This window comes from Myotis daubentonii, chromosome 4 (genome assembly GCF_963259705.1).
Source record: "Myotis daubentonii chromosome 4, mMyoDau2.1, whole genome shotgun sequence".
NCBI lineage: Eukaryota > Metazoa > Chordata > Mammalia > Chiroptera > Vespertilionidae > Myotis > Myotis daubentonii.
In genome coordinates, this window is record NC_081843.1 from 107313297 (window position 1) to 107333360 (window position 20064).

General features: G+C 44.5%; 1 protein-coding gene across 4 annotated transcripts in view; it reads right to left on the reverse strand.

Annotated features, from left to right (window-relative positions):
* Positions 1–20064, reverse strand: part of GHR (growth hormone receptor) — a 190661-nt gene that overhangs the window by 118679 nt on the left and 51918 nt on the right. The window lies entirely within an intron of this gene.

Genomic DNA, 20064 nt, shown 5'->3' on the forward strand with positions numbered 1-20064 from the left:
TAAACTAACACTATTTCATATTGGAAAGGGTGCCTGATAAATGTGGGTATGTGGTTTACAGAGCAAAGTAAATTTCAAAATCATCCAGAGCCTCTCAGCTCGGGCTTCTCATCCTCTGGTGCCCAAAGGGAACTAGATCTAAGACTTCAGAAGCAAGACCTCATCTCTGCCTCCACTATTATTTTGCATAATGCCTGGATAATTATAGGTCCTAATAAAATGTTCTTTTTCTCCTCCAGTAAATGAGCCTTGGTTGAATGGAAGCAGAGCCAACCACCTCACCACAAGGTACACGATCTTTGGGTTTTGATACTCTTTCTTATAAGGAGAGAAATAACCTTGGGAGTGAGAAAAATTGCCCAACCAGCAACCATAATGCCAACCCACCTTGGCAGCAAAGACCAGCGATGACTCAACACTAACCTCTTTTTCAGGATGAGCTGGGCGTAGGAGTGGGTGTCTTTTGACCTGTCATCTTAAGATGAGAGAAATATGTTTTTATATTTAGCAGTTTTATGTTGATCACCATAGCTCATGTTGTTGCCAGAGTGAAAAATTTGTCAAATAATGGAAAGACCAATCTTCTAGAAGTGAATTTATCTGTATTTATACTGTCACTTTTAAGCTTCAAATAGAAAATGCCTTTGATCAAGATATTTCAACAGACTGCTGCAATGAACAGTATCTGTGCCATTTCTTCTGGTAAGCACCAATACACATAAACTTCTTACATAATGGATGAGAAAAAAATGTTTGACATCTGAATGTTTTTGCTTGTGTTGACAGAAATTTGGCGATCAACATGCAACACCCGTTTCCATACGAAGTGGCTCAATCAACCACTGACCTTCTCTTACAAATCTGGGAATCTGTGTCCCCTTAACAGAATAAGGGCAGGGATGTTTTTCCTATGTGCAATACAAAACTATGAAACAATGGAGTGTTTATTTTGGCCAATGGTCCTATCTATGTTTCCCCTTCAAAAAAAATCCTGTTTATAAATTCATAACGCCCAAAAAGTCAAGCTGAGAAAAAAAACACATGACTTTAACCTTTCTTTTTGGCTGAAATTTTTAATTTGAACAATGCAAATAATTCTTTTAAAATTATTTTTAAATAGCTGAGAGAACCCATAAATATGCCCAACCATTTTCACCCCAAATTCCAAATTTTTCTATTAGCTCCATTTTTTAAATTCAGCTAAGAACTAGACAAAAAATATATACACATACATACAAATACACATACTTGGAATTTTATTGATTTTAGAGAGAGGGGAAGGGAGCGTAAGAGAGTTAGAAACATCGATAAGAGATTATTGATCAGCTGCCTCTTGCATACCCCTATTGGGGATCAAGCCCGCAATCCAGGCATGTGCCCTGACTGGGAATGGAACCAGAGATCTCTTGGTGTATGGGATGACGCCCAATCAACTGAGCCACACTGGCCAGGCTAGAGAAATGCATTTTAGATAACCAGATTCTCAACCTGAGTAACATTTTCTCTTTTAAAAAGAGAAGTCATTTTTTTCTCTCTTTTTTTATTAGCAGGTTTCCCAGTTAAGAAAAAAGTTAAAACAAAAGCAGCCTCTGTAACATGAGAAAGATGTGCCAAGTGTCTTCAGCAAGCTCCTTTCTAACTAGACAACCTCTTTGGCAGATGAAAACCATTAACAAGAGAAATTGTAAAGTTTTGGACAAGTTTCAGAGAAGATCTACAGCATAAATAGCTTTATAACCTAAAGCAACATTTTAGATGACACCTGGAGCCCAGTGCATCCCATGCCTGAAAGGCTTAGAATGAGCATATGGATTAAATCCTGAAAGATGCTGGCCTCAGCAACTGTAGCTTCGCAGTATAGACTATAGCAGTGATGGCGAACCTATGACACGCATGTCAGAGGTGACACACAAACTCATTTATTTGGTTGATTTTTCTTTGTTAAATGGCATTTAAATATATAAAATAAATATCAAAAATATAAGTCTTTGTTTTACTATGGTTGCAAATATCAAAAAATTTCTATATGTGACACGGCACCAGAGTTAAGTTAGGGTTTTTCAAAATGCTGACACGCCGAGCTCAAAAGGTTCGCCATCACTGGACTATAGGGAGCCTCTACCCCGACATGTTTCATCTGGAGAGCATGGGTACGGAAGCTCCTAGTGCCCACTGCTGCACCAGTAGAGAGGAGGTTTGTGCTGGAGCCAAAGCAGAGGCCCCTCCAGAACAGCTGATATTCTTGCAAGATGTCTTCTTCAGGCAAAAAGCAGAATAACCCCGGCCGGTGTGGCTCAGTGGTTGAGCATCAAACTATGAACTAGGAGGTCATGATTCAATTCCCAGTCTGGGCATGTGCCCTGGTTGCGGGCTTGATTCCCAGTGTGGGGCATGCAAGAGGCAGCCAATCAATGATTCTCTCTCATCAATGATGTTTCTATCTCTCTCCCCGCCTCTCCCTTCCTTTCTGAAATCAATAAAAACACATTTAAAAAAAGCAGAATAGGACTCTTGAGTGTTTCCCTCAGCCTCTGGCCATTCACACACTCAATCAGTCATTCAGTAAGCATGTCTCAGTGCCTATCACATGCCATGCATTTTCCTGGGCACTTACTTCCATGAAATAAGAGACTAATAAAGATCTCTTATTTCTTGGGACTGACACTGTAGTGGGAGAAAATTGACAATAAAAAGTAAACAGGGGAGTGAACAGGAGACTATCAGATGGGATAAATGCCATAAACACAGCATAAAGGGTGATGTGACTGAGCTGATGGGGATGGACATGGGTGGGCTGAGGGGGGTCCAAGAGGCCTGTCAGGTGAACTGAGACCTGAATGACAAAAGAAACCAATGATTCCAACATCTGAGGGTGAAGCAGGTAGATAGGTTGGAGGACAGAAGAACAATCGGTGTGGCTGGAGCTCAGTGAGTCATTTGTTTCAATTCGATCACCTACATCACCTATGATTACATACACTTATGTAACTATGACATGTTCTTCACACTTGGAATGAAACATAGATACCCAGGGACAACACCATACCCAAGCTCGTACAAGCATAAAGAGGTCTTGGACTCTCGTGTACACAATAATGACCCTCATGATCTTGTCAAGCACTTGACCTTCGTTCTGGTTTATTTCCCAGTACTGATAGATTTGACCAGTTTCTTGCAGTTGAAGACACAGAGAGAGTGCAGATGGCTAGCAAGGGAAGCGTGCAGGATAACTATGAGAGGGACTAGACCCAACTGCCTATCCTCCTCATGGGGCCTCTGACCACAAAGGGAAAACCATAAAGCTTTTCCTGATTCTTTGGGACATTTGCACAAGGTCACAAGGTACAGTGGTATCTCTGCCACAGCTATCTCCTGCCACCAATTATACTCCACCTTGAATAATAATTATTTCAGAATTTGATTTTTTTTGCTGCTGTCAACCTATAAGCGACTTCTTGGCCGAGACTCTTACTAACTATTCTCTTTCCAGTACCTAACATAGTGCCGGGCACATAATAAGTGCCCAATAAATGATAAATTTCCTTTGACTGGCTTTGGCTTTAATAACCCAATATCCCAATCTTAGGTTAGCAATGATATTGGGTTTAATAGCCCAATATTCCAATTTTAGGTATAGCAATAATATAGTTTTTTTATTTGGGAGAATCCTCAAGAACTTCCTTGATATCTGCCCAAGGAAAGCCATGCATGGCATGCAGTAGATACTCAATGAGGCTTGTTGAATACACATACCCATATCTGAGTGGACAAATCTATGATTAAATTCCAACAAGCACACTGTACTTGGGGCCATTTAATTTACTCAGCAATGAGTTGCTACGATGTGCTCTGCGTTTACCTAAGTGCCACAGCCACAATGGTAAGTGCCACAGTCACAACAGTGAGTACAACAGCCATTACGGAGCTGCTGTTAGAGAGCTGCTGGCCTCCTAGGGAAGTAGGCTGAAGTCATCACACATGTATGTAATCATGTTATAAGAGCTACGAATAAATACATGATTTAATTTGAGGCTCACAGAAGGCTATTTTTTGTTTTGTTTTGGTTTGGGTTTTTTAGCTAATCCTCAATCAAGGACATTTTCCCATTGATTTTTAGAGTGGAAGGGAAGGGGAGAGACAGAGAGAAACATCAATGTGTGAGAGACACATTGATTTGTTGCCTCCCACATGAGCCTTAACCAGGGGCCAGGGATCAAGGTATGTGCCCTTGTCTGGAATTGAACCTGAGACCCTTCAGTCCTCAGGCCAACGCTCTATCCACCAAGCCAAACTGGCTAGGACCGGAAGGCTTTTTTTTTTTTTTTTAATTAAATTTATTGGGGTCACATTGGTCAACATGATCATATAGGTTTCAGGTGTGGGTTTCTATGTTACAAGATCTGTATATTGCACCATGTATCCATCACCCAAAGTCAAATCTTCTGTCACCATAAATTGAAGCTTCTTAAATTCAACCTAAAGTTTGCTCCTCAGACCCAGTAAATGCTTCTGGGACTGAGAGTGTGAGGACAGAGCTAGTGGGAGCTGGTGCAGTGATCTTTCATGGAATAGTTATACCATCAGTCCCAGTGTTTGAAGTTGGGGGCTATCAGATACTTCCTGAGAATATTTGGCTATGAGTGGGGAATGGGAGTTTTAAAAGAGCATATTTTAATATCAATTTTATTTTTATAAGTTATATATGAATATATTATTCATATATAAAAGAAAACAATTTTTCTTCTATGGAAAGCAGACAATCTCCTTTGATAACTATCCAAATCTCAATCTACTTAATCTCAGTAGTGAGATATCCTTTTTTTTTTTTTTATTGCTTAAAGTATTACAAAGGGTATTACATATGTATCCATTTTATCCCCCCACCCTAGACAGTCCCCTAGCCTCCCCTATCACCCAGTGTCTTATGTCCATTGGTTATGCTTATATGCATGCATACAAGTCCTTTAGTTGATCTCTTACCCCACTACCTCCTGCCCCCCAACCCTCCCCGGCCTTCCCGCTGCAGTTTGACAATCTGTTTGAGGCAGCTCTGCCTCTGTATCTATTATTGTTCAAAAGTTTATAATGGTCTCTATTGTCCATGAATGAGTGAGATCATGTGGTATTTTTCCTTTATTGACTGGCTTATTTCACTTAGCATAATGCTCTCCAGTTCCATCCATGACGTTGCAAATGGTAAGAGTTCCTTCCTTTTTACAGCAGCATAGTATTCCATCGTGTAGATGTACCACAGTTTTCTAATCCATTCATCTACTGATGGGCACTTAGGCTGTTTCCAGATCTTAGCTATGGTGAATTGTGCTGCTATGAACATAGGGGTGCATATATCCTTTCTGATTGGTGTTTCTGGTTTCTTGGGATATATTCCTAGAAGTGGGATCACAGGGTCAAATGGGAGTTCCATTTTCAGTTTTTTAAGGAAACTCCATACTGTCTTCCATAGTGGCTGCACCAGTCTGCATTCCCACCAGCAGTGCACAAGTGTTCCTTTTTCTCCACAACCTCTCCAGCACTTGTCGTTTGTTGATTTGTTGATGATAGCCAGTCTGACAGGTGTGAGATGGTACCTCATTGCTGTTTTGATTTGCATCTCTCGGATGATTAGTGACTTTGAGCATGTTTTCATATGTCTCTTGGCTTTCTGAATGTCCTCTTTTGAAAGGTGTCTATTTAGGTCCTTTGCCCATTTTTTGATTGGATTGTTTATCTTCCTTTTGTTAAGTTGTATGAGTTCCCTATAAATTTTGGAGATTAGGCCCTTATCAGATATGTCATTGGCAAATGTGTTTTCCCACACAGTGGGTTTTCTCGTTGTTTTGTTGATGGTTTCTTTTGCTGTGCAGAAGCTTTTTATTTTGATGTAGTCCCATTTGTTCATTTTTTCTTTAGTTTCAAGTGCCCTAGGAGCTGTATCAGTGAAGAAATTGCTTCGGCATATGTCTGAAATTTTCTTGCCTTTGGATTCTTCTAGAATTTTTATGGTATCCTGTCGTACATTTAAGTCCTTTATCCATTTTGAGTTTATTTTTGTATATGGTGTAAGTTGGTGGTCTAGTTTCATTTTCTTGCATATATCTGTCCAATTTTCCCAACACCATTTATTGAAGAGACTATCTTGGCTCCATTGTATGTTCTTGCCTCCTTTGTCAAATATTAATTGAGCATATTGGTTCGGGCCGATTTCTGGGCTCTCTATTCTATTCCATTGATCTATATGCCTATTCTTGTGCGGAAGGCTTTTTTGAAGGGAACCTGAAAGACCCAGTCAACTTTGTTCCCAATGTAGACCAGGGTCAATGCCAGCACCTAATCATGGGGTCTCTATAGGAGCCAGGACAGAAAGCAGGGACCAACTGATCAACAAATATGACAACTGATGGTGGTCAACATTGCCTCCTGGTGACTGGAATGGTTACTGAGTGGATTTGTGGGGTTGTCCTCTTTGGCCATCTTTAAAAGTGGATGAGAGCTTTTTATATGTGTCCTGCTTGTGTGTGGTCTGCTTTAAAGACAGGAAGATGCACTCAGCAACCTAAAACTGTCTTCCACAGACATTCTTTAGCATACCAGGATTATTTTTTTAACAAAACACTTTCAATGTCACAGCCCAGCTAGTTTCCTGGGGTATACCAGGAAAACTATAATTTATGTAATGAACTGAAAAACAATGCGCGGCCCCTTTTCTCCCATCATTCAGGAAGAACCGCTACGTAAAACTTCACTGACACTTTCCAAAAAACTGTGGGCTGAGGACGAGCATGGAAAAATTCAAGCCCGAAGGAGAAATTTCCAGAAATTTAGAAGCAAGTGAAAACAGGGGGTTATAACAGTTCAGGCCTCGCTGCCAGGAACAAAGTATATACGATATTATTTATGACTGAGAGCTGTTCTGAGAGGCAGCATCTGGTTTCAGTGAGGCCAGCAGCTGGACGAGCACCGCAGCCCGGGGAGATCAACCAATTTGCCAAGGTGACACAGTCAGCGACTCTTTCCAGATTAAACCACAAGGGCCCCCGGCTCCCTAATGCCAAGAACAAGTCACATGACCAGCAGAGAGTTTTAACACTTTTCATGGACTCCAAGTGCACTTTTTGGTTTTCATTTTTTATTTGGGTTTATATCTCCGGAGTCCCAGAGGATCCTCCTCCTCACTTTTCTCCAGTGGGCAGATCAGACAGCCACTGGGTTGCCAGTGAAGATCCCAATCCCCCGGGCCCTCCACTGGGATCACTCATCCGGGAGGAGCCGGCTCTGCCATGTTCCGCTCCCACTGGGAGGGTGAAGAGGCGATCCAAGGCCAGCTCGGAGCCCAGGGCTGGGTACTCTGCTTGGTCATTCCAGAGGGGCCCCCCCCTGAGGCCCAGGAGAAGCTGGGAAGACGGTGAATCTGCCAGGAGAACAGTGCTGTCAGCTCTCACTTCTCTGAGCCTGTTTCTCCAGTGTTACTTTTCACCTAGCCCTGGCTAGAGGGTCCCTTCATTCCTTATCATGTGACTTCCACACCCACCGGGAAAAGGAGGCCCAATTTTTGACGCATGTGTTCCCCACATCCCAGGAAGACAATGTTATTTATTACATACTCATCTGGAACACTTGTTTAATAAGAAATTTCAGCATTAACATAATACCAAATCAAATGATCCTCCATCAGTCTCTCTCTCTGTATATGTCTGTGCACACACATACACTTTTAATTATTACTAGTGCTATTAATAAAATTATTAAATTAGGCCAATTTTAGGGAAAGATAAGGCAGGGTAATGAAGGGAGAGGTTTACAACCATTCTTTTCAGCATCTAAACATATAGCTGGTGGAGAACAATCTAATAAGATCAGAACAGAGAGCTGAGGGAATAAGCCAGTTAGCTGTGTGAGTGGATGTGGCATATTCTAAAATGGCCAAAAGACTATCACGTAGGGAACAAAACCATGTAGTCCTTGAATTCTGCAGTGGCAATAAGGCACAGCATCGAGAGAAAACATGCGAGCTTAGGGAGAGCACAGCCGCGCCCAGAAGATATGCCCTTTAATAAGGAGAAACACATGTCCACTCTGAGTGGCCACAGACTACCTTCACTTTAGATCTGAATGAACAATACCTCTAAGAAACACATGGCAATCCTATCTAATAAAGAGGGAATATGCTAATTGACCATCATGCCCTCATAAAGATGGTGGCACCCACAGCCACATGATGACAGCGCCCAGTTTCCTCAGCCCTGCCTCATCCAGCCAGAGTCCCCCAATCCCCTCAGTCCCGCCTCATCCAGCCTCAGTCCCCCAGTCCCCTAAGCCCTGTAGGGGAGGGCAGTTGGGGACAATCATGTTGGCAAGAGGGCAGTTAGGTGTCAATCAGGTTGGCAGGGGAGCGGTTAGGGGGCTATCAGGCTGGCAGGCAGGTGAGTCTAACCAGCAGTCCTGGATTGTGAGTTGGACATTCCCCAAGGGGTCCCAGATTGGAAAGGGTGCAGGCTGGGCTGAGGGACACCCCCCCCCCCGCCCATGCACAAAAATTGTGCACTGGGCCTCTAGTGTCAATATAATAGGATCTGAGACATTTTTATTTAAAACATATTGCAGATGTCAAAACACAATATGAATATCGAATATTTCACTTTATGTTCCTTTAAATCATGATTTTTCTTTAATTGGAACAAAATTGGGTCCTGACCATAAAAAAAAAAAAAAAGTGATGCCATTTCGAGCATAAGGACTTCTGTTTTGGTTTAATATAAATTTTATTCTCCTTTGACTTATCCCAAGGGACAGCTATGCTAATTTAAATATCATACTCATCAATTCAGCATGTGAGTGCCTACTCTGAGTTGCATATGGATTTAGGTCCAAAGACTACAGTTATGAACAACAGAGTCACATTCCTACCCACCTGGAGCTTCTAACCCAGAAGTGGAGTCTTATTTCAAATTTTAGTTACTGTTTTGATAAAGCTCAGTTCAGGTTTTAGAAAGGAAAGCTCCATCTAAGGATCATCCTTAAGCTATCACTGTCTTTCCAAAACCCTCCAATTAGACCACTGCCATGAAACCCACAGTTAGTGTCACTCTTAGAGGGAAGAGCTACGGCCTGATAAAGTGAATTGAGAAGGTGAATTTCTAAGTAATAAACCTCTAATGAGTTAACCAGTAGGTTTGGCTGCTCCATGCCACCCCAAGTGCTCTAACAAAAGCCAGGGCAGACCGCCTGAAAAAAGATGCCTTCGAATATTAAACTTCATCCTCCCCCTGCCAGAAACGCTAAACTGACACCCTTAGCCGGCACCAGTAAATAATTACACATTGTGGCAATCGAGTGCAAACAATCAGGTCGCAAAGTTTGCCCCAAACACATGTCCATAAAGTCCCGTGTGCCGACAGGGAGCCATGGACCACAGGGTCCACCACGCAGCTGCCCCGGGCAGATGGCACGCAGGCCACACCTCGGCTTTGACTCAAACTCCCATCCTTTGCTGGTGATGCTAGGGATTCTCAAAACCACATCAGCACATCTGCTTCTCTCTCCTTGGGAAAAATTAAAGGGTAGCCATTTTATATTTGAGATTCTTCCACTTCCCTTCTTTCTTTCTCTCTCTCACCTCCCCTCCCCCACGCTCCACCCTACGCTCCACCCCTGGGACTGTCCTGTGTCCTTTCCCCTCACTGTTTCTCCCATACTTCCCCTACAGGGGAGACACTGTTCTAGCTCTTTAAATGCATTACCTCATTTCACAACCCTATGAAAAGGCTCTGCAATCATCTTCTGTTGCAGAAGGGGACCCTGAAGCTCAAGTTCACGCAGCTGGGAAGCGGCAAAACCAGAATTCCAATAGCCTGTCTGACTCCAGAGTTCTCACCCACTGCACGGCCTCTTTAAGGGATTTTTGACTTAGGTGTTTATGATAAAGGTGAATTGTTTTTTTTAGGCAGTAGGTAGAAAAATAGCTGTGACATGTAAGAAATTAATCTTAATCTTTGGTGCGCTTGAGAGAAATCTAATAAACTCTCACTGTAGTAAAATGCTTTGAAGGTGGTAAGTAATGGGGCAATTTGTTAAGGTTTTATGTCTTGACTGCACTAACTTCAAGCCTTTTGCCTCTCTCAGGTGGGAGCACATGGACATAAACAAGGTTATAATGACCCAAATAAATAAACAAAAAGGAAACAACAACAAAAATCTACCCAGTCCCAGTCATTCTCTGGTACTTACTCCAAAAATAAGCCAAAGAAAGTCATCGTTTCTATTAACACATTATTGTCATTCATTTCACGGGTCAGGAAGAGCTTTCAGTGGGCACAGCTCATGGATTTAAACTAAATAACTTGATGTGGAGAAGGCTAAAGTACTAGCTCCTAGAAGATCAACACACCCACCAAACTAATTTATAAGCTGTGATAAAGCTGAAGAAATGGAAGGAGTGTTACTGGCCTCCTTTACCCAAGTTTTTACAGCTCGATTCTGTCTTCACCGGTTGCGAAGGCTGGGCCACCCACTAAACCTGCTCCAGCTAAGTAAACAGCTATAGTCGAGAGAAGTGCAAACTTCTTGGCTTACTGTTTTTATATCCACCCAGTGTTAGCTCCAGCCCGAGTTCCAGTAGGTCACAGACGAAATCCAACAGAATGGAACCGGGATCTTAATTAGGCCTGACTGCCAGATGCATGAAATCATGAAGCCGGTCCCCAACCTGCGTCCACCATCACATCTCTCCTCTGAGCAACCACCCAGGGCACACGGGCCAACGCTGCTGAGATGGCACAGACATAGCAACGTTATCCCATGGAGAAGGGGAAGGCAGTGGCTCAGAAAGCGGTCCCCCCAGTGAACTGGTGGTAGTTAAGGAGAGGAAGAGCGCTTGTGGAAGACGGAGAAGAAAAAACATGATAACAGCTGTAAACAGTAGCCGCCTGCAGGAAAGAGACACTGGCCTCTGCCAAGGTAAACTATGCGGAGAAGAAAACTGTTCTCACCAGGAAGGCCACGCTGCCTTCTGGATGGGCAATCCTTTTCCTTTAGAGTCACCTTTGGTTTTCCGCAAGGGACCAGGTTCCAGGTTTCTATGGAACTCTGATGAGCTTGGGGGGGGGGGGGGGCGGCAGGGAGAGCGGGGGCGGGGGTAAGGCAGCAGCTAACATGTGATTAGCAAACATGCATTAAGTGCCTACCTGTGTGAGAGACTGCATGTTGGTTAAGCCTGCATCATGCTTGATGACCTTGTGGCCTAAGCATTCTTCCCAACTTCATTCTGTGCTCTTGATGAAAGGGGAATGCCTTCTCAAGGCCTCCTTTCATGAGGCTGTCTAAGACTTAGCTGTCCTCAGCCCCTGTCCCCATCAGTCTTCCTCCTCTGAGATGTCCAACACTCCCAGTGACATGGAGGGTCTCATTGGTCCTTAAAGGCCCAATTTACCTTCGGGTGATGGAGACTAAACAAAGGAAACCTCCTATAGCTCCATGTTCAAATGGAACTGGGATCATATGACTGAAAGGGACCACCACTGACCCTCCCATAATCTTTTCTCTACATCCATCTCTCTCTTCTGTAAGGACTGTGAACCAATGTCCTCACCAAGACAGAGTTCTAGGGCCAGACTTGAGCATTGCCTCAGTAGAGCTCCCAGTCCAGTCCCTGCCTTGCCCCTGTCTCACTTACCCTGTGCCCCAAGTTTCCACCTGTGGTTCTCAAACCCAGCACCTCATCCCACTGGCTCCCCCACTTGTGTTGGTCTCACAGTTTGCCTATGTCTCTGAATAGTTTCCTCCTTTTTGCACCTAGACCCATTTATGTCCATCATCACACAGAGCTGGCCGTTTGCATAAATCCAGATAAAACTTGCTTTTGAGGACCATAAATTCTAACAGGAGGAAAGAGAGACCTGGTTATCAGAGAAGCAGAACTGGAGATCCCACCAAGAAGTATAGTGTGAGTTTATGTTCTCAATGTGGGACCTTGGGGTCTGCCCATCCGAAGCCATGCCCTTGCTCCTGGCGGACCTGCAGAACAAATCTGGCCTGGGGACCTGCACCAGGAGCCACTTGTAAGGAGCCAAATTCCTGCCTACAGAATCCAAGACATAGGTCAGAGGCATCCACTGACTTGAGCACATCTTTTACTATAATTAGCCACTTGTCTTTAAGAGCTTGCCAATTTTGACAGAAAAATAACATTCCGAGCAAAGTAGGTCTTATTTTATTTTGATTTTCTTGTAAGTAATAAAATCATTTTTTCAAGGACCTACAGGATAGTAAAATATTTTTATAGTGGCCTCATTAATGTTTTCAGCCAACTCATGCTTAATCGTTAGAAAAAGGGATGAGGGGAAAGGAGGAAGGTAACACCCATAAGCTAAAGTCACAGATAATCCTCAAACCTCTTCAGTAGAGTTTTAACCTCCTGCTGCTAAGCCTTTTATCAGAGCTGCTAAGAAATAACCAATGTGACATATTTAAGCTTCATCTCATCTGTTTCCTCTCCCCTGGACTGCTAATGAGCTGTGAAGCGGCCAAAGATAGCTGGCCTCCACTTGGAGAGAGAAGCCCAGAGGTGGGACCATTTACAAAGGCATTTACGCAAGAAGTTGTGTGCTTCTCATTCCAGTCCTGGGAAGTATGATTTAAGAGGCTGAATGGGCATTTTTCTCCCAAATAACTGCCCCATACACAGTTTTTAAAGCTCACCAAAGAGGGACATTCATGGGGGTTAAAGCATCCGGTCTCTAGAGATCATTTGGTTATTGAACTTTGGCTACATTAGTCTACTGAGATGCAGAAATGTGGAGGAACGTGGTAATGACACAGGCCTGTCAATGGCAGAGCTCCACAGGGCTTACTGCAGGCTTCTCTTTTCATCACAGACCTCAACTAAGGATCTCTCTCAGTCAACCATCTTTCTCTGATTATTTTTAAAAAATCTCACAGAGCCAAGAGTTCAGGACACCAAAGCAAGAATTTCAGGGTGTTCAAAAATGTTCAGAGGGTGATATCACCCCCAACTGAGAGGTGGTCAGCACTGGTAGATGGAACCTAAGCCCTGAGAAAGAGAAAGTATCAGAGCGTTTAGGTCACGTCAAAATACGTTATGGAGTGTCGACTTGTGCTATTACCTTAAGAATCTATGAAGCTAGTTTTAAATGGACAACTTGCTAGTCATGGATTTAGATACAGAATTAGTTTGTTGTAGAGAAAATGTAGAAATAAATATTGATATAATGATAGATCATTCATATATTTATATGCATACAAATGTACATCTGTATATGAATATAGACACACGTATATACATATGTATTCATGAAACCAATAGGTCTTTCTATACATGCCAGGCACCCATCTATGTACTGGGCAAGGCCACATAAGCTTACAGCTGACAGTTTCAAGAAGGCTGGGATTGGTTGGGAAAGATGAGGCGTGGGAAGTCATATCACTTAGAACTCTCTATGGCATATGAGCCCACCTCTCTCCTCAGCTACCCTACACCCTACACTCCTCCCCACCCGCTGCCTGTGCTGAATGATTCACCACACTCTTCCCCAAATCTGGAACTGAGGGTCCTTATGACTTTGATTAAATTTAGCTTTTAATCCTAGCTCTAGAAATCATCTCCATGTCTCTCACCTCCTCTCTTATATTCTTTCTCCCCTCAGAGACCTAGCCTCTCCCCTCCCAATCCCACCCGCCTCCCTCTACCCCATAATCAGCGACACCCAAGGTAGCAGAAGACAACAGCCCAGACTTGACAAGTGGTCACACCACCTGGACCTCTGCAGGCTAAAGATAACATCTTGACCTGAGTTATGTTTCAGCTCCTGAGCCCTAAGGTGGAATGACCCCCTGGCCACTTTCCTATGAGACCATATAGAGGGATGCTGGAGCCGACCTCAGAGCTGTCCTCAAGACCTGAAGAAATGATTTATTACCCTCACCTCACCTCCAACCAATCAGCTCTCAGAAAGAGCCTGAACCTCTAACCCCCCGTGCCCTCCCTAATCTGTAACCCCACCTCCGGGTTGGCCAATTCAATAACAAACTATTTTCCTTTCTCTAATGCATTTCTGTAGGCCAGGCAGACAGGTCAAATATTGGGGTCCCAGTAACAAACACACCAGGAACCTGTCCATTTCTGTGCCTTTTAGCATGTTGATTCCCCCACCATTCTCTGCATCAAGCACCTCTGTACTTACCCCTCCCCCAACTGCTCCCATCACCACCCTTGTGCAGCCTTGCCCAGAACCACAGGGAGCTAGTCACCATGTCCCTGTCCCTATAGCATCAGCACAAACCTGCAGCAGGGCCACCATTCTGGAGTGCTGGAATGACCTACTCTATGACCAGACATCGAGACTGGCTGTGCTTGGGAAGGAAATGTGTTCAAATTCTCATAAAAGTATGATTGTCCAGACACCTATGAGCAGCTAGCGCACAGGCAAGGTCTGAAAAGCCTGAGTTTTGATTGGCGGCTGGAGAGCTTGAGTTGGCAGTGGGAGAAGGAGTGCTTAGGTTAGTAAGGGGTACGAGTAGGCATACACAACCTGCATCTGACATTTTCCCAGGACACCCCTTTAATAAATGACTAAGTACCAAAGCTGTGAAAGTTTGAACAAGCCCAGAGTGGCAGGCATGAACCAGCGTGCAAGTCTGACACATAGCAAAGAACATAGGAACCCAGGTTTGAAAAAGCCACTGTCCTGTCCATACAAACATATACCCCAAATCAGAACAGAAACAAAAGCAGGTGGACTATTTATTCTGTGGGTAAGAAGGAAATTCAGATGAATTCTAAAGAACTTAGAGTTCATTCATTCATTCATTCATCCAACAAACACAAAATGCTTTGCACATGCAGGCCCATGTTCCAGGCACAGAAGATATTGCAGAGAAACACGAAGGAAGCAAATGAAACAAAACCGCCCAACCCTTGCCTCCACAGAGCTCATGTGCTCATGGCTGTGCGTTAGGCAACAAGTGAGTAATCTATCCCAGGTGACGCTAAGCGGCATGGAGAAAGAGCCACATGTCCTGCAGGAGAGACGTCTGGACGGCAGCGAGGGCGTTGCCCTTTTAGATGGGCTGTGGGGAAGCCCACACTCCCCAGGAAGCGTGTGAATAAGGATCTGAAAGCGATGCAGACCCCAGGGAGGGCTCTGCGGGGAGGGCACTCCGGGTGAGGACCAGAGCTAGGGCAAAAGGCTCAAGGTGGGTGCTTGTCTGACACATCTGGGAACGAGCCAAGATGACAGTAAGTGAGGACAGGCTGTTCTGTTACAACATGTGTCTCAGAACAGCAATTAGCTCAGAGGCTATTGGTAAATAGCAGGGTAATGTGGGTATCACACGGAAACAAGGTTTTTCTTAGGCAAAAGGAGCCAGAAGAGCAGGAGTAGAAACCCAGCCGTAGCAGAAAGGAGACAGCCCTCAGGTCGGCTGCTGCACAGGCTGCAGTGATTTCGGCTCCATGTAAGAGAATTTAAAATGCGCAGCTGCACCCGAGCTGTGTCCCCAGAAATGTGTTTTTAGACTACATTCTGCAGAACACAAAGTGTTACAGGACACACACATAGTGTTATAGCAGAAACCTCTGGCCAAGGGAGTCAGGGATTACAGGGGACCAGATCACCAAGGGCCACTGAGACCAGAGCAAGGGGAGGGCACTGGAGGGCTCCGAGCAGAGAATGTGATGTGCAGAGATGCACTGGCGTTGGGTGGGCGGAGAGAGGGGGGGTAGGTGCAGAGGAGACAGACCAGCTGGGGCCTTTACAGTAATGCAGGTGAGAGAGGATGCGGCTCCGACCAGGAAGGTCGCAGAGGAAATGATGGGAACTGGTTAGGATTTTCACATGAATAGGCTCTGGGAAATGAGAGAAAGAGAGGAGTGAAGATGACCCCAATACTTTTAAGTCTAAGCAACTAAAGGATGGAGGTGTCACCATCTGAGATGGGGGTGACTGAAGGGTGACCCAGTGCAGGGCGATGAGTTCTGTTTTGGGAGGGTCAATTTCGAGGGACTACAGAGCCTCGGCTGGGGATTTCAACTGGGAAGCTGAAAAGACAGGTCCAGAGCCCAGGAGACATTAATTAGGAAGTTTTCAGTGTATAAAATATTATTTGAAGCCACAACAGAAAATGTATTAAAATTCCCACCAAATATTGATTTTCTGGCAACCCCACCAGGAGCTAGAACACAGGTTACAAAGCCTGTGGACTTCATGTTTAATTCTTAGCACACAAGCTTGGGTTCCTGGAATGGGAGGAGGGGGTGCCTTTGGTGGCAAAGGGGTACAGAAGAAAGGGGCCTGAGACCTGGTTCCTGGGTCATTCAAACAGTTAGAGGTTGGGTTGCTGAGTGAAAACAGCACGAGAACTTACAAGGAAGACCTGTGAGGTGTGCGGAAAAATCAGGTACGCGTGGCGTCCTGGAGACAAAATAAAGAAGGGTGGGTGATCCAACAGGCCATGAAGGTGAAGGGTGAGGTTGTGCTACTGAATTTAGCAGCCGGGGTCATCCCAGGGACCAAGCCCAGTTTCCACCTGCCACCCCACCACAATCAATGGAGTACAGACAACTCTCCCAGGGGGTTTTGCTGGAAAAAAAAAAAGATTTTAAAAATAGGGCAAGGGCTAAAGAAAGACATAGGGTCAACAGCCGAATGTTTAGTTTTTATCACACTAGGAGATTACAGCCTGATTTTAGGATGATGGGAATGATCCGGTGGAGAAAGAAAACAGATAATACAAGAGAGAAGGAGAAACATTGCTGGGGTAATGTCCTGAGTAGAGGCCAGAGGGAAAGCAAGTGTCAGGAGGAGAGGTGTGTCTTAGGAGGACGGCACAGCTGTGGCCACTGCTCTGCGAGATGAGCAGGTGTGCTGGGAGCTGGAGAGTCTCTATGGCCTCTGGGTTGGGTTTGTTCTGTGTTGCAGTAAGACTGGAAGAAAGGCTATCTGCGCAGAGGCGGGATGTGGGAAGTGAGTGTGAGAGGCTTAGGGAAGACAAGATGTGCAATGGTTAAGCAGGAGGGTAGGAAAGTGAACCACCAGGGAGCGATGGGTGCATTGCCAGTCATGACTGAGGGCTCAGTGAGGTGGTGGCTGTGAACTTACAGTGAAACCAGTCAGCGTGTGTGTTCTCTCCAGGGTCATTCTGCTCTCAGGTACAGGCATGGTGTAGGCAGAGAGCTGGATTTAATCTCGGTTGGGATTTTGCCAGGTTAAAGTATGATGAAGCAAGAGAAGCACAAAAGATTATGATAATGAACTGCTATGGCTTGAATGATGTGTTCCCCACAAATTCAGGTTGAAATCCTGACACCCAAAGGTGATGGTATTAGTAGGTAGGGCCTTTGGGAGGTGACTAGGTCTTGAGGCTGGCACCCTCATGAAAGGGATTAGTGCCCTTATAAAAGTGACTCCACAGAGCTCCCTGGCCCCTTCCACAGGTGAGGACACAAAGAAGTCTGTGACTCAGATGAGGGTTCTCACCCGACCATGACCCCAAACTTCCAGCCTCCAGAACTGTGAGCAATACATTTCTGCTGCGTATAAGCCACCCAGCCGGTGGTATTTTGTTATAGCAGGAACCATGGAATATGGTGTGTGATTAAGATGTTTGGTTTTTGTCAGCTGAGAATGGAGAGTTAACCAGCACAGGCTTTAAGCAATTGTCATCCAGCAAACGAGAATTACAGATATACTTTTCATCACATAGTGATATCTGTTCCCCCTTCTTTATCAATGTTTCTTTTCCCCTTTCTAGTGGGTGAAACCACAGTAACATCAAACACAAACTTCCCCCTGGGAGATGAGTTAAGATGTGTAATATCCCCAATAACACTGAGAGTGACCATCTTTTGAGGCTCAGTATTTATAATGGAGAGGTCACCACCCCTGCTCTCAGAGGGCTCCAGGAGACCGTGGGGGCTGGCAGGCCATGGGAGCGAACATGACCACATGGCTGTGAAACCATCTGCAAGTCATTTCATGCACACGCCTCCTCTAGGCTTCCCTACTACTCTCATTCTATCCCTAGTTATTGAACTTCCTGGAGAGATTCTCAACAGCTTCCCTCTTAATCTTTTTCTCTCTAGAGTCTAGACCTTCCTCCACCAGTGAGCTACAGGACCATCCCCTCAATGCCATCACCACACAGGGACCTTAGTGATGGGACAGGCTGAACCGAACTGTAATTCTGGCTGCTGGCAGGCATGACAAGTGGATCTGAAAGGAAGTTCCAGAAAAGTACATGCTAACTCAAGGTCAAGTGAGGTCAGGGCCTGGCATTCCTTGAATATACCATTCTTCTTTGGCAGCTTGCATATACCATTCTCTGGGACTCTAAAGCAGCATTTCCACGCTGGGCTGCTGCTTCTCTGTCTGGCCCTTCTCTCCTAGCAGATCCATTCTAGATCCTTCCTCCTACACCCCACACCTCGATAGCTATGGCTGAATCTCCAGGCTCCCTTCTGGCTGACTTCCTATGGGTTTGAACAATGGAGATTAGAAAGTTGAAAGAGAGGTCAGGGAAGACTTCCCTCCAACCCCTGTGTTCAGGCAGAGCCCAAGTCCCTCTGCCTGGCTCCTGCTCTCCCAGAACTAGAGAAGCACCGCTTCCTTCCACTGCTGCCCCAGGTCTAGGGGTGGTGATGGCCTCCCATGGCCTCCCCAGTGCCTCAACATGCCTCGTTGGTGACTTAAACCCATCCACCCTTCTGTCATCTCCCCTTCTTTAAGGTCTCTCGAACCTTCTAAGTTAGACTCTGTGTCTTGCCAGGACCCTGACTGACACCATTTCAAATTCCACCAATTTTACAACTGCACTTTGGTGCTGAAACTGCAAGAACAAAAAGCAAATTCCAAATAGGCGCAATATATTTGTTCATTCATTCATTCTTTCATTCTAGGTGAATATGCTTACACCCACGTTTTGTTAAAAGTAGAAACAGAACCCTTTACTTTGAGAACTTCAGAATGACTTATCAGGGAACCAGGTCTACAAATAGCTTTTTTCCCCCAATAAAACTTTCACTTCCTGAATCCAAGGACACTTACAAAGGCTAGTGGTCACCTGTCATTCAAAAGACTGCTGAAATCTCGTTCTATTAACTGTGACCCTGGAACTGTAATTATTTTTATGACAGAGCTGATTTGATATCCTAGACAATTAATCAGCTAGTGATAAGATGGTTTGGGAGGGTCTCCTAGCTTGAATTAAAGGCCCTGAGATTCTTTCTTCAGAGAATAAAACTCAGAGGAAACGAGAAGAGTTTTAATATACTTCAAAAAGTTTTCAACAGTAACAACGGGCCTATTGGATAGCTAAATTGTACCAAATGTCAAAAGATTAGTAATGCAATCTTATATTTACCCAAGATTAGTTGGGCTATAAAGACTGGGGTCAAAGAATACTGCTGTTAATTTTCCATGAGCGTGCTTAATGATCAACCTTGAAGACTGCAATCCTATTTCCTTGTGAGAACCCAAGATCCTGAAAAGCCTGGGGAAAAACCTGCAGCAATTACCCGGGTAAACTCAGGTCAGAGTGAAATTTCTAAAGAAAATCTATGACTCCAGGAGGTTCTTATCATGAGGAAAATAACTCTGCAGACTGACCAATGGCACCGGTGATGCAACATCAGAGAGACGTCAACATACCTTGCACAAGATCCACAGTCTGTCAAGTCCTGCCAGGAGGACTCAAAGTGTATCCTTGTTAAGAATAAACAGGCAATCTGCAGTTCACCCAAGCAAAATGGATCAAAAGTATTTTGCTTTGGAAAAATGAAGTGAACAAAGGACTGTATGTTAGCAACTTTTAATTTTTTATTTATTTTTTTATATTTGTATTGATTTCAGAGAAGGGGAGGGAGAGAGAGATAGAAACATCCTACCCTATATAATAAAAGCGTAATATGGAAATCGACCAAATGGTGAAACGACTGGTCGCTATGATGTGCACTGACCACCAGGCGGCACATGCTCAATACAGGAGCTGCCCCCTGGTGGTCAGTGTGATCCCACCGGTGGAGTGCCACTCAGCCAGAAGTCGGGCTCACAGCTG